General features: G+C 43.1%; 1 pseudogene; it reads left to right on the forward strand.

Annotated features, from left to right (window-relative positions):
* Positions 1 to 350: 350 nt before the first annotated feature.
* LOC113252655 (40S ribosomal protein S24-like) lies at positions 351 to 725 on the forward strand (annotated as a pseudogene).
* The last annotated feature ends 13328 nt before the right edge of the window (positions 726 to 14053 follow it).

Consider the following 14053-nt stretch of genomic DNA (forward strand, 5'->3'; position numbering starts at 1 on the left):
TTACGAGAAACAAACTACACAGGGAAAAGAAAACAAACATTTTTTTTAAACTATCATTATTACATTCAGAGAGAGCAGTAAAGATGTCCCAAACATGAAACAAAAATCTGCTATACAAAAAAGAACAGGGGTGCCTGGGTGGCTCAGTTGGTTAAGTGTCTGCCTTCGGCTCAGGTCATGATCCCAGGGTCCCGGTATCGAGCCCCACGTTGGGCTCCCTGCTCACTGGGGAGCCTGCTTCTCCCTCTCCCCCCTCATTTGTGCTCCCTCTAGCTATCTGTCTCTCTCTCAAATAAATAAATAAAATACTGCCTTTTTCCTCCCCGGCTTCTTGAAGCTCAGCCGCCATCATGAACGACACAGTAACTATCACCAACAGACTACTTCGGCGGAAACAGATGGTCATTGGTGCCCTTCACCCTGGAAAGGCAACAGTACCTAAGACAGAAATTCGGGAAAAACTAGCCAAAATGTACAAGACCACACCAGATGTCATATTTGTATTTGGATTCAGAACCCATTTTGGTGGTGGCAAGACAACTGGCTTTGGCATGACTTATGATTCCTTGGATTATGCAAAGAAAAATGAACCCAAACATAGACTTGCAAGACACGGCCTGTATGAGAAGAAAAAGACGTCAAGAAAACAGTGAAAGGAACGCAAGAACAGAATAAAGAAAGTCAGGGGGGCTGCAAAAGCCGGTGCTGGTGCTGGCAAAAAGTGAGCTGGAGATTGGACAACAGTAGGAGTGGCTTTATCTGTGGTGATTGTGCAGATTTTTCATGAGAGGATTAATAAACTAAGAACGTTAATAAATAATTAATTAATTAAAATCTTTAAAAAAAGGAACCAAGAGTTCTTGGAAATTAAATATATTATAGTGGACATTGAAACTCCTGTGCTAGGCAGAGTCAGGGTTCTCAAAGATGTCTACGTCCTAAACCTAAACAAAAGCTTGGGATTAAGGTTAGGGATTTTGAGATGGGGAGATTATCCTGGATTATTAGGTGGGGCCAATCTAGTTACATGAGCTCTTAAAAGCTGGGAACTTTTCCGGCAGGGGACTGAGAGATGCCAGATAGAAGGAGAGGCAGGAGAGATTAGAAGCATGGGAAAGACTCCACTCACTGCTGCTGGCTTTGAAGATGAAGGAAAGAGGCCATGAACCACGAAATGTGGGTAGCATCTAGAAGCTGGGAAAGCCCTTAACTGACAGCCATCCAGAAAATACAGACCTCAGCTCTATGACCTCATGAAACTGAACTCTGCCAACAACCTGAATAAGCAAAGAAAGATTCTTCCCAAGATCTCCAGAAAGGAAGGTAGCCCTCCAGATACCTTGACTTTAGTTCGGTAAGACTCATGTTAGGCTTCTGATCATCATAAATGTAAGATGATACATTTGTGTTAAGTCACTCCATGGAGTATAAAGTCAAGTGAATTTCCTAGAAAGTAGAACAAAAAATAAACAGCTGGAAAATAAAGGAGAAAATACAAGAAAATTAGAAATTGGATTCCAGCAATCCAAAATCCCCCCCCCAAAAAAAGAAAAAAAAGAGCTCAAGAGAGAGAGGGAGGAAACAGAAGGAAATCACCAGGAAAATAGGAATTTCTCCAAGCGGAAGGACATGATTTTCTGATCTGAAAAGCTCACTGAGGACCCAGAACATGGCACGTATTTATGAAACACAGAACACTGAAGACAAAGATCCTACAATTTCCAGAGACGAAAAAAATTGGGTCACACTTTAAGTAAAAGGAATAAGGATGATTTTTTACTTCTAAACAAGACTAGAGGACAATGAAGCCTTACCTTTCATTTACTGAAGACTCCCTGCTTCTGTGAACAACCAGGGCAATGTTTCCAACAAATCCAAGGGAATTGTATAAATAAAAAAGACTGTAAGAAGCATATCAACAACTCTGGCAAAAGTTAATAATCATATCACCTCTGTCCTTGATGCAATACACATCAGTCACAACTGTTTGGCACAAGTGGAGAGAGACAATAGTATAACTCTCGATTCGCTGTTGTGTAGGCATGGGGCCATTTGTACCATCGTTAATACTTCTTGCTGCACTTGGCTCAATAAAGCAGGCAAGATACATAGGCGCTGCACCCTGTGAAGGAATAAAGCTACTTGGCTTTCTAAGATTGATCCTCAAGGCCTATGAGATTTGTTCTCGTGTCCTGAGTCGGGCAACTGGGGTTCCTGGTATTGAAGCATCTTACAAGTAGCAATAACTGTTCTTGTTTTTGTCAGAGTGGTCATGATATGAATTTGCCATATTTTCTGTGTTTTAAATGCATCTTCTTAGTCACTCTCTTGCTAGATATCTCTCAATACACTTGGCTATGGACACAACTGGACAATTCTCTCCTGGAGATGGGGTAAAGATCTGGATCTCAAGCATTCCCTGAGTTGGCTAACGTCTCAAAAGTGAGGGAATGACCAAAAGAGGGGCCTGAGAGACTGAGTATAGAAATGGATGATGGTAGATGACATATGACAATAGAACTCTGAATCACAACCAGTTCAGGAAGCCAAATCACAACCTCTAAAGCAAACAACACAAGAACAGTCAGGATTTGGTCAATGACTGCCAGCTTCCCTATTTTTTTTGTCACTGCTTCCAATGCAGTACCAACCAGAGAAAGCCAAATATGCTGACCATATCAATCATGTGATGGAAATCTTTCAAATGACTGCACACGGCTTTCAATGTTTAAACCCTACTTCTTAGCATATCTTGTAGGTTTCCGCTGTATTCATCACTTCTCTTCTAATTGCAAGTGATAGAAACCCAACTTGAGGGGTGCCTGGGTGGCTCAGTAGGTTGGGCTCCTGACTCTTGATTTAGGCTCAGATTGTGATCTCAGGGTTGTGAGATGGAGCCCTATGTCGGGCTCCCCGCTCAGAGAGGGGTCTGCTTGGGGTTCTTTCCCTCTCCCTCTCCTCCTTCTTGCTCTCTCTCTCTCTAGAATAAATAAATAAATCTGAAGAAGAAAGAAAGAAGGAAAGAAAGAAAGAAAGAAAGAAAGAAAGAAAGAAAGAAGAAAGAAACCCTACTCGAGCTAGTTTAAGTAAAAAAGGTAATTATGGGTTCACATAACTAGAAATAATAGGAATGAAGTAGAATTTGGGTATAATTGAGTCCCGATTAAGCTAATGAGTTTTGGGCATGGTTCAAGGAAGGGAAAAGAAGCCAATGTGATCTTCTGGCTAGGACCCTTTGGGCTACTCAATGTACTGCTGTGTTTTCCAGTGACGCTGTGTAAGCGGTATGGATATTTCACCTGCCTGTACTATGAATGATCTCAAAGGTCAGAGGAGATTATCTTGGTAGAGAAAAGTCAGACATACTAGTTCCCTTGGAACCCCACAACCCTAATAACAACCTTCTGCTGTACATCTCTTTGATGATTTCCCCAGTGGCAGCCTTTAACAAAAGGAGCCAGCCTCTTTGTGAAGATACCCCTTTGGTCTTGGAATTGTTGCCCCTCTGACTTGAAGCAACTGGAAGCAATTACTTGGCTCCTATAGAAACTGAATGCCTGACCTATCGAGGCCTTGGGACTCTTCCCCTGATATCTTTCATTTTGAGGAGGGTCAACGTGGACTCAATGACTAACGATGTAGGAAGGACCCAACAAGACTCACTGATGAAATGCAAATGGTGTATTCAGAATGCAGCCAGCCTGGCCTTAGTAGTATCTTGACTTTACACCAAAAAAGTGGTAGCTATCTCTTTGGATTGACACGGCTTAGATCATAGGGTTAATGACCACTTGTTCGAGTACACTGCTCATCATGTCCCCTACATTAGACATGTGGACCAGAATAGGGACATAATGGATCTCTGAAAGTTTTGAAAAATTTACTTGTAATGAGGAAGGCTGTGCATATATGGGGGTAAGAGATCTATGGGAAATCTCTGTACCTTCTTCTCAATTTTGCTATGAACCTAGAACTGCTTTAAAAAACAAAATACTCGTGTCCTTCTTGCATCTGCCCTTTCCGGATGAGAGGTCTAAATACAAGCAGAGGATGATTTAATAAAGGCAAATTTGTAGCTACTAGAATGGAGCACATTGATTTTTTGGCAGTGGAGGGAACATCTTAAGATCCAAGGGGCATAGGAGAGAAAGGACATTAATGGTCTTTATGTTTCAGAACTGAAGCCTTCCTGACAAAACCACTCCCAAACTTTTGCAGGTGTCATAAATATAACTGTTGAGTCTAACATCCTCCCCCAGACAGCTCTGACCACTATCCGGGCACCCTTTAATCCTGTCAAGAAGTCTGTTGGAAACAGCAGAGGATGGCTTCAGTTTCTATACCTCCAGGCAAGAAAGCCCTGTCAACACCTCTGGGTGTCTCTTCCTCACTCCCACTTCTAGAGTCATCACTCCGTCATTCAGTGGGGCAGAAGAATGCCGCTCAACTGGTCGTATGAACAAACTGAACAGGCTGGACTGACTGCTCTTGGGCAGTCCCTCCAAAAATAATGCCTAGATTGAACTGAACTGGGAACCCCAAAACCCATCAGACAGTTGGGAAGCCACCCTGGCTGCCCTGTCAGCCTGTGCTCCTTGACTGGTGTTGGTCCCACTTAGGGGTCTCAACAATTATACACAAAACTTTCAGGGCGCCTGGGTGGCTTAGTTGGTTAAGCATCTGCCTTCGGCTCAGGTCATGATCCCAGGGTCTTGGGATCAAGTTCCACATTGGGGTCCTTGCTCAGCAGGGAGCTTGCTTCTCCATCTCCCTCTGCCCCTCCCCCCTGCTCATGGTCTCTCTCATGCATGTGTGCTCTCTCTCTCAAATGAATGAATAAAATCTTAAAAAAAAATAAAGTAAAAAAAAAATTATACACAACAGTTTCTTTCCAGGAACACCCTGTGTGCCCCTGGGACTGTGCTTCCTATATGGAAACTAGGGGTTAACTTGCCACTCTCCAAAAAAACTTATTGACTTGCATATTAACCATAAGAGACCTGTAAGTATGTAAGGAAACACCATACGTAGATCATGTATCCCTCAGACAACAGCAGAGATCTCTCCAGAATAAGGCTTTGTAACTTCAGGAAAATTTCCAGAGGGTTAACTGACTTATTACTGATGCGGTCTCTACAATGCAAGTCAACCAACTAGAAAAGGTGATTCAAAGTTTGTCCTTGACTCTGGCTGAGGTGATCACTGACACCAGCTTGACCCCTGGAAGCATTCAGGTTATCTTCCGTTCAATGGCCGGGGTTGTCACTATTGAACCGCCCTAGATGTCTTCTCTACAGATCAAGGCAGAGTCTGTGTGCTGTCTAGTACTGTACCTGTATTAATACCTCAGGCCAAGTGGAAAAATCAATACAGAAACTAAAGGAGAAAGCCATAAAGCTATGTAGGATACCCCCTGATGGCCTTTGGAATTTGTTCAGCTAGTCGAATCCAGGATCCTAGGGGTATGAGTGTGGTCAATACTGCAGACTGGCCCCATTCTGCTGCATGGAATGCTGTGGACTGCAGCCTTAATTAAATGCTGTGTGAGGTAGATTAAAGGGATTCAGGGGCACCTGGCTGGCTCAGTCAGTAGAACGTGTGACTCTTGATCTCGGGGTTATAAGTTCGAGCCCCATGATGGGTGTGGAAATTACTTAAAACTAAAATCTTCATTGGGGCACCTGGGTGGCTCGGTCGGTTAGGCTTCTGACTCTTGATTTTCGCTCAGGTCATGATCTCAGCGTCGTGAGATTGAGCCCTGACTCAGGCTCCGTGGTAGGCCCAGGGTCAGGCTCTGTGTCAGGCTCCATGCTTAGTGGGGAGTCTGCTTCTTCCTTCTCCCTGTCCCTCTGCCCCTCCCCCTACTTGCACTCTCTCTCTAAAATAAATAAACAAATAAGTAAATAAAACCTTCTAAATAAATAAATAAAAACAAAGAAACGAATGGCTTCAGCCCTCACCTCTGTAAGTGAGATTAATCAGAGCGGCTGACAGAGTCATCGGAAACTTCTCGGTGAGTCTCTCATGTTTCTGCACATCTTGTTCCACACTGTCCTGTCAAAGATGATTGTATAGTGAGCCCTCCTGGAAGACAGAGAGTTTTTCCTCTGAAGCAAAGGGCAGGTTTGCTTACAGCCTTGTAAGATAGATAGTGTTTCCTTGAAGGCAAAAGTCGGGCAAGGTTACCCCCATATAAGATATGGGTGCCCCGAACTCAGGTTCCTCTCCCTGTAATGCCTCCCACTGTCCATGCGGGACTCTGATGTCATCCGGTGGGAATCCAGACTCAGGCTGCTGCCACTGCTGAAAAAAAGTAAATGTCAGTGCTGTGACTACTGTTAGTCTGAGAATAATAAAGCCCTTGGTCTCTGATCCAGGAATATTGTAAGACCGGCCACGAAACTGTGGCGGGCTAATCTGCTGGCTTGTAAGCAGGAGAAAGTCTCATAGCCTTCACAGTTCTTACTACCATATTATCTAAATTCTAGATTTCCTTCTCCTGTATTCAATAATGATTCTCAAGGAGATTATCAGTAGTAAGACAGCTATGATGTATCTACTGGACTAGAGGAGCCAGGAGGGCATCCAAGTGGAGGTGACCAACGAAGAGTTGGATATGGTGGTACTTGGTGTATGAGTGATCTTCACGGCATAGACTTGGTAACGGTTGCCCTGAAGAGCACGAAACGTACGCGGTGTGCCTGAGCCAGCTCACATCTACTCACAAAAGCCGATTTTGTCCATATTTTCCTAACTCCGTGTTCAGGGACTTCACCTTGGTAGCTTGAAGTTGGCCATATGAGAGTATTAATGCCATGGAAATGAGCAAATGCTACAAATCAAAGCTTTCCCTCCCACTCCTGCGAGAGCTAGTTATCAGCACGCCACAGACTATGGGGTAGATGGTAAACAATGGAGGGCAGGTTCCTTAATCTATGTTCTTCTTCTGTGAAGTGTGGAGAATAATTTGCCCACGTCATGGGATTGCTTAGGAGGATTGAATGAGGGAAAGCGTGTAGAATAGCATTGGTATATATTGTATTTAATCAAATCTAAAATGCTACCAAATTAAAGATGCAGCCTTAATGATGTCATTCAGCCAAGACAGAAAAAACTGTGCTAATTACGCTACGCTTTCTTACCACATGATTGTAAGACATGTCTCAATTTCAGTAACGGTAAAATGTGAAAAAACTCTGTCTTAGAATGAATGAAACACAGTAGCTTGTTTATAAAATGCTTCACTAATGGTGTATTATGGCTGTGACTAGTTAAAATGTAGGGACACCTGGGTGGCCCCGTCAGTCAAGCCTCCAGCTCTTGGTTTCAGCTCAGGTCATGATCTCAGGGTCGTGGAACCGAGCCTCGCATCGGGCTCCGTGCTCAGAGTGGACTCTGCTCGGGATTCTCTCTCTCCCTCTCCTTCTGCCCCCAACCTCAAATAAGTAAATAAATCTTTAACATAATAAATAAATAAATACATAAAGTGTGTGTATATGTAGTAAAAGATCATCTAATTCTACCATTTTAATCATTAATTTATTCAAAACTCCTAATAATAAAATTGCTGAGAAACCAGGTAGTTTGTATTAATGAATGCACAACATATAAGTAGGAGGGGAGGAGGAGAATGGAAATATGTTTATTTTTCAAAATAAAATAAAACACAACATTTAATTAATTTTGAATTTCAAAATAGTTTTTTCTTAGGATTTTATTTATTTGGGGGGGGTGGGGCAGAGAGAATCTCAAGCTGACTCTGCACTGAATGCAGAACTGGGGCTCGATCTCACGACTCTGCAATCATGACCTGTGCCGAAATCATGAGTCGGAGGCTTAACCGACTGAGCCACCCAGGTGCCCCACAAAATAGTTTTGTTTTTTTTAATGAAGATTCAAAAATAGCAGAAACACTAATGGGACCATACAATACTTACAATCATAAATAAGTGAATGCAAAATTAGGAGTCCTCTGGACAATTTTTCTGCATTTTAGAACAGCATGTAAACTTAGATGAAAATGAGGGGAGTATTAAGTGTATTATTTGACTAATTATGTGCATCCTGAGAAAAGGATAGGGAACTGGTAAATAATTACATAGGAAGGGAATTGTCTAAAGTGTAATTATCTCAAGTCCGTGGGAATGAATTTATATTGTATAAAGAAAAGTTCCTGGAAACAAATGAATCAGGCTACCAAACTTGGAGACAGAAGAGAGACTACTGTGTTTGCACAGGAGAACTTCAAAGAGAAATATTGGTTATTTTCTTTTTACACCATTGCAACTAAAAATAAACTATAAGAGCCTGCCATAATTAAGTGAAGAATTTATAGCTATTACACAGAATACAGAGTTTCAAGCAGACTATAAAAATACAATGACCTTCAGCAAAACTTTACTCCAATTCCCTCTTTGGAAGCTTAGTGTTCAGCATAAGAAGATCTGGCTTTTGACCTCAAAATAACTCCAGAGCTCAGCACACTGTTTCCGGACTCCTTGCCTAAATGCCTGCTTGCCAGCTGACCGCAGCTGAGGCGGTCTGCAGGAAGGAGTTTGCAAATCACTTTTCGGACCGTGATGGGCAGGACACTCCCAAAGACCAGTGTAATGGACATGGCATGACATTCTCAATCAGGAGACATGTTTCTGGTATGTCACTTTGCCTTGGGCAAAGCAGCCTGTCACACTCAGACTTCTTATCAAAAGGAAATAGTAAGACCTGCCTTTTAGGAATCATGAGACTCCTGAAAGAATCTACATGTATTTTTTGTTTATTTTTAATTTTTTATTTTTTTTAAGATTGTATTTATTTATTTGAAGAGAGATAGCAAGAGAGAGCACGAGCAAGGAGGAGAGGAAGAAATAGGCTCCCCACTGAGCAAGGAGCCCGATGCATGACCTGAACCAAAGGCACATGCTCAACTGACTGGCGCTGTTTTCATTTCATCCTCACACAAGGCGACTGACCTCTGTTAGTTTACCGTTATGGTAACAAATAACCAGAACTTCAGTGGCTTAAAGCAACAAAAACGTATTCTCTTACGGTTCTGAGGATCAGAAGTCTCAAGTGGGTCTGCAGGGGCCGCGTTCCTTCTGGAGACTCTAGGGGAGAACCCATGCCCATGCCTTTTCCAGCTTCTAGAGAATACTCACTCTCCTTGGTTTGAGGCCCCCCGCCTCAATCTGACCTTTGCTTCTGCTGTCACTTCTCTCACTTTCCCGCCTCCCTCTTTCCTGTGTAGGGACCCTAGTGACTACATCGCACCCCCTGGATGATCTCCCCCTCTCAAAACCCATGGTCACAACGGCAAAGTCCTGTTTGCTGTGTAAGGTAACATACTCGCAGGTTGCTGGGATTAGGAAGTGGACCTCTTGGAGGATCATCATTCTAGCTACCACACGTGCCTGTTTAACAAGTGAGGGAGCGGAGGCTTCTCTGCTCGCGCTTCATAACCAGAACCCAGGTTCTGAATCCTGACAGCAACCTCCACCTCGACTGTGTACCCAGAAGCAACGTGGCCATTGGGTAAGAGCAGGTGTCTCATTTTAGGTGGGGTTATGACAGTGGCTGCAGTGACAACATTTGACAAATAAGGATCAGACGTGAGTTTATTTTGTGCATTGTCCTGAGCCCAGAAGCCATATTTATTATCTACCATCTCACTGATCAGCTTCAAGAAAAATTTAGTATGGGGCATCTGGGTGACTCAGTCAGTTAAGCATCTGCCTTCGGCTCAGGTCATGCTCCCAGGGTCCTGGGATCGAGCCCCGCATCGGGCTCCCTGCTCCGCGGAGAGTCTGCTTCTCCCTTTCCCCCTGTGCGTGCTCTTCCGCGCACTCTCTCTCAAATAAATAAAATCTTAAAATAAAAGAAAAGAAAAATGTAGTACCTAGCTGGCATTGTACCATTTGTTACAGAGAATTAAACAGAGCCCAACGCATTTTGTCCCTGAGGGAAGTTCCAAGACCAACAGTATAAAAGCACAAAAGTCTATGTGTCCCACGAAGCCCGGCGGGGGTTGCTGCCCCCACTGGGAACCATAGTTAGCACATTCAGTAATATGGAATTCTTTCGTGAGCCTTGTAATGGAGTTGTTGACTGACTCCAGTTATCCTAGCTTATTTACTACCAGCTCATGAAAACATTGATTGAGGTTGAAACTTTGCTTTAGATTTTTAAAGTTTGGAGGTTCAGCCTACTTACAGGAGTTCAAGCAATAAAGACTGCGGTGGATACGAGTTCTGCTCAAGCAAGTCATCCACATTTTCCTCACAAAAAACTGATGAAAACATTTCCCTAAGATCGGAATTTAGAGGGACACATAAGCGAGTCCCTCAATAATGAGTATGCTAAGTCCTTAAACATTACCTCTTTTCAATGCTTGCTTTTGCTGGATTTTAAAGCAGCGTTCTTTCTGGTGCAAATGCTGAGGCTATTTATGTCTTGTGTGGAGGAAACCTGGAGAGGAAAGGAAGAAATACCGGGATTTGAGGTTTCGACGACTGCCGGACCTCAGGAAAAGGAAAGAAGCTGAGAAAGGGAAAGGAAAGAGAAGAGGGAGAAGGACATAGGGAGAAAGGGCTTGGGGGTGGAAAGGAGCAGAAGGAAGTCCCACAGAACAGCAGTCACTGCCACTTTCCGCGGGTGTGAACGAAGGGATCACAATTTCAATCCTCTGTTGAACACTTTTGATTTTTTTTTTCAATTTAGAAGGAGCTAAAATGAGACATTTGTAGGTGATCAGGTCCTAGGGTGGTTTGTCACTGGTCACACAAGGCAACTGACCTCTCAGGCGGCTCTCTGCAACTCAAGTTAGGAAGAGATTATTCTTGGAGACAAAAGACGGGAGGAAGTGAGAGAAGGCGCAGGAGAGGAAGAGAGGGAAGAAAAGACTTTGCCTTGCTGGGGCTGCTGGTGAGGTACTGAACTGGCTGAGTGGCCTCCAACCTTCGAGAACAATTTGAACCACCGCTCCCACACCAGTAATGGTGGTTGGTTAGGAATGTTCGGATGGCACGAAGTACCTGCAGATGTGGATGGATATGTGTCTCTTTGACCTGGGGCTCCGAAACCATGTGTCACTCAGGGAATCAGGAAACTGAACCCTAGACCAGGGAGAGGAACTGACCCTCCGGAAGCACCATGAGTTCCTGTCAATGCCAGTGCTTGGCAGCACCGCTTCGGGGGGATTTGGAAAAACACCACATCTCAGGGCTGGAAGGGGTTAGGGGAAGCCACGTGTGAAAAAGAGAAAGTACTCTTTCCTGTGCAGGACATAAAATGAGGCCATTATTTGTTTATCCGGTTGAAGCTGAAGCTTCTCTCTCTCTCTCTCTCTTTCTGCTGCTTTTCTTCTCCAGTTTATCCATGCTTATGGCTTTGAAAACAATTAGCGCCCTACTCCAACGCCAACATGACGCTTCTGTGTATATACGTCCCGCACTGCAATTCTATATTCATAATTCTGTTAAGGTATTTGTACCTGGTCAAATTTTTGCTTCGCCCTTCATATAATTCAATAGTAATATATTATCTATGGAAAAACAGAGGAGTGACATAACCAACAGCCTTCCTTTGGATGATTACCTTTGCATGTTGCCAGATCTTAAGTGTCCATCTTTCAGTCCTTTCTCTCTAGGACCACAATAAAGTGCTCCAGAAGGATTAGCTAATGGCCCGCTGGCTTCACTTAATTTCCTTTGAGAAGATTTATCTTTATTTACGTCTGTGCCAGTGACCGGATGGCACTTACAGTTTTGCGGAGCCCTCTTCTCTTAGGTACCATTAACGCAATGAGTAAAGAACAAAACGGTATCATTTTTCTCATGTGTCATTGCCAGAAATGAAACATTTGTGAGGTATTTTACAAAGAGAATTTTTTTACTGAGAAAAATCATAAACTATGGAAATGTAATAATCAATACACACCTTGTAAAGGAAATTTTCTTTTAAAACATTTTTGTTATTCTGTTTGTTGACATGTGGTCAAGAATGGATCTTTTATTTATTTCTCTCTTTAAGATTTTATTTTTTAAGTAATCTCTACGCCCAGCATGGACCTTGAACTCACAACCCCGAGACCAAGAGTCACGCGCTCCACCGACTAAGCCAGCCAGGGGCCCCAGGAATGGATCTTTTAAATTTAAGTATTAACCTAGTCCTCTGAGCTAATTAAAGATTGTGTTGGCCTTTCAGGGAGAATCTTCCATGAGCTCATGTGAGGCATTGAAGATTTGTCTCCTCTGTGTCAGAGAAAGAACCTTTGGTGTGACTCTCCTCCATTCATTGTGCCTTCTCAGGAGGTTTTTCAGGAGAAGTAATTTGTAAGGTAACCACCATTCTGAGGCCTGCAGCGAGCCGGCCCGAACTGCACTACACCCTGTACCTAAGTGACTTGACCCCTCATAGCAATTCTCTGAGGTGAATAATACCCCTACTTTACTTTTATTTTTACTTATTATTTTAAGATTTTATTTATTTATTTAAGAGAGAGACAGCAGGAGCCAGAGCGAGCAGGAGGTAGGAGCAGAGGGAGAGGGAGAAGCAGGCTCCATGCCGAGCAGGGAGCCTGACGTGGGACTCGATCCCAGCACCCTGGGATCATGATCATGGGAAGGCAGACGCCCAACCCACTGAGCCACCAGGCGCCCCACCCCTATTTACTTTCAACTGATACGTTCAGACCCCAGCGGTCTTCCACCGAAAATAAAGCTGTAATTTTAAATGCTCCAGTTACCACACTTTGAACCCCCCTGACTGGGAGCAAGAAACGACCTGCGTCGCACTGTCCCCGGTACGGGGTGAGTTTCTGGTGAATGTCTTGGCCCTGGAACAGCCCCGGCGCTTCCGCTCCAGCTTCCCTGTAAAGTCACCCACCCAGGCGTGTGCTGTGTCAGTCCCTGTGGGAGTTCCTAGGACTCCATTGCTGCTAGATTATAGTCATCGATTTATTGCCAAATACACGCTCTTAAAATACATGTTGTTTTCTAATTCTGCCTCAGAGTAGTCAGAGCCCATATAAATTCTATCCAACATGATTGTCTTCCTGTGCTCAGGCTGCCATAACAAACATCATAGACTAAGTGGCCCAAACAATAGACATTGATTTCTCACAGTTCTGGAAGCTGAAGGTGCCAGCTCGTTCAGTTCCTTGCTGAGGGCCTCCTTCCGGGTTCATAAGAGGCCATCATCCCACTGATCCTCCTATGGCGTGGAGAGAGAGAAAGAGCAAGCAAGAGAGAGAGCGAGAGCGAGAGAGAGAGAGAGAGAGAGAGAGCTGTACCTCTTCTTAAAAGACACAAATCCCATTGTGAGGCTTCACCCGCATGACCTACTGAGCTCCCAGAGGCCCTACTTCTAAGTATCATCGCACTGGAAGTTAGGGCTTCAGCCTACGAATTTTGAGGAGATAGATGCAGTCCAGAACCAAGATGAGTAAAGAAAACTATTTAACAAGAGATGTGTATCTTCCTTCACGTCAGAACTGTATTGTCTTCTACATTCTTACATCTGGGTATATGTTTAAATACCTTAAATATTAGCAAAGTGAATTTGTTCTAGGGCTGATTAAATGCCCTGGTTTCCCCAGTACAGATTTGGTGAGTGCCTGCTGTCCTGGTGGAATTACTAATAACATCCCTTCTCACTCTCTCAAAAGTGTCCTGGTTTGAATAATAAATTATATGGGCATTCTTTTTATTATCAATATTTCAAAATATTTGCAGATTGGAAAGTTTTGACAGTTTTTGAAGCTGGGCGATAGGTATATGAGGATTTATTTAATTTCCATACTAAAAAGTCTTATGTTTATTTATAGTTAAGTTTTTATAGTTATGGTTTAAACAAATATGGAGTATTCATCTATTTTTAAGTTCAGATAATTATATCTCTCTTTCAAATCTAAAAATATCATTAATGGAGCAGTAACTAATAGTTCTCTTTTCCTATATAAAAAATTGAATTCCTGAAGAGTTGTTGTAACTGAAAAGCATGCAAATTGAACTATTATAATTGAAATGTTTTGGAATGAATTAGAAGTATTTGTTGTATT

The sequence above is a fragment of the Ursus arctos genome, unplaced genomic scaffold, assembly GCF_023065955.2.
Source record: "Ursus arctos isolate Adak ecotype North America unplaced genomic scaffold, UrsArc2.0 scaffold_6, whole genome shotgun sequence".
Taxonomy (NCBI): Eukaryota; Metazoa; Chordata; class Mammalia; order Carnivora; family Ursidae; genus Ursus; species Ursus arctos.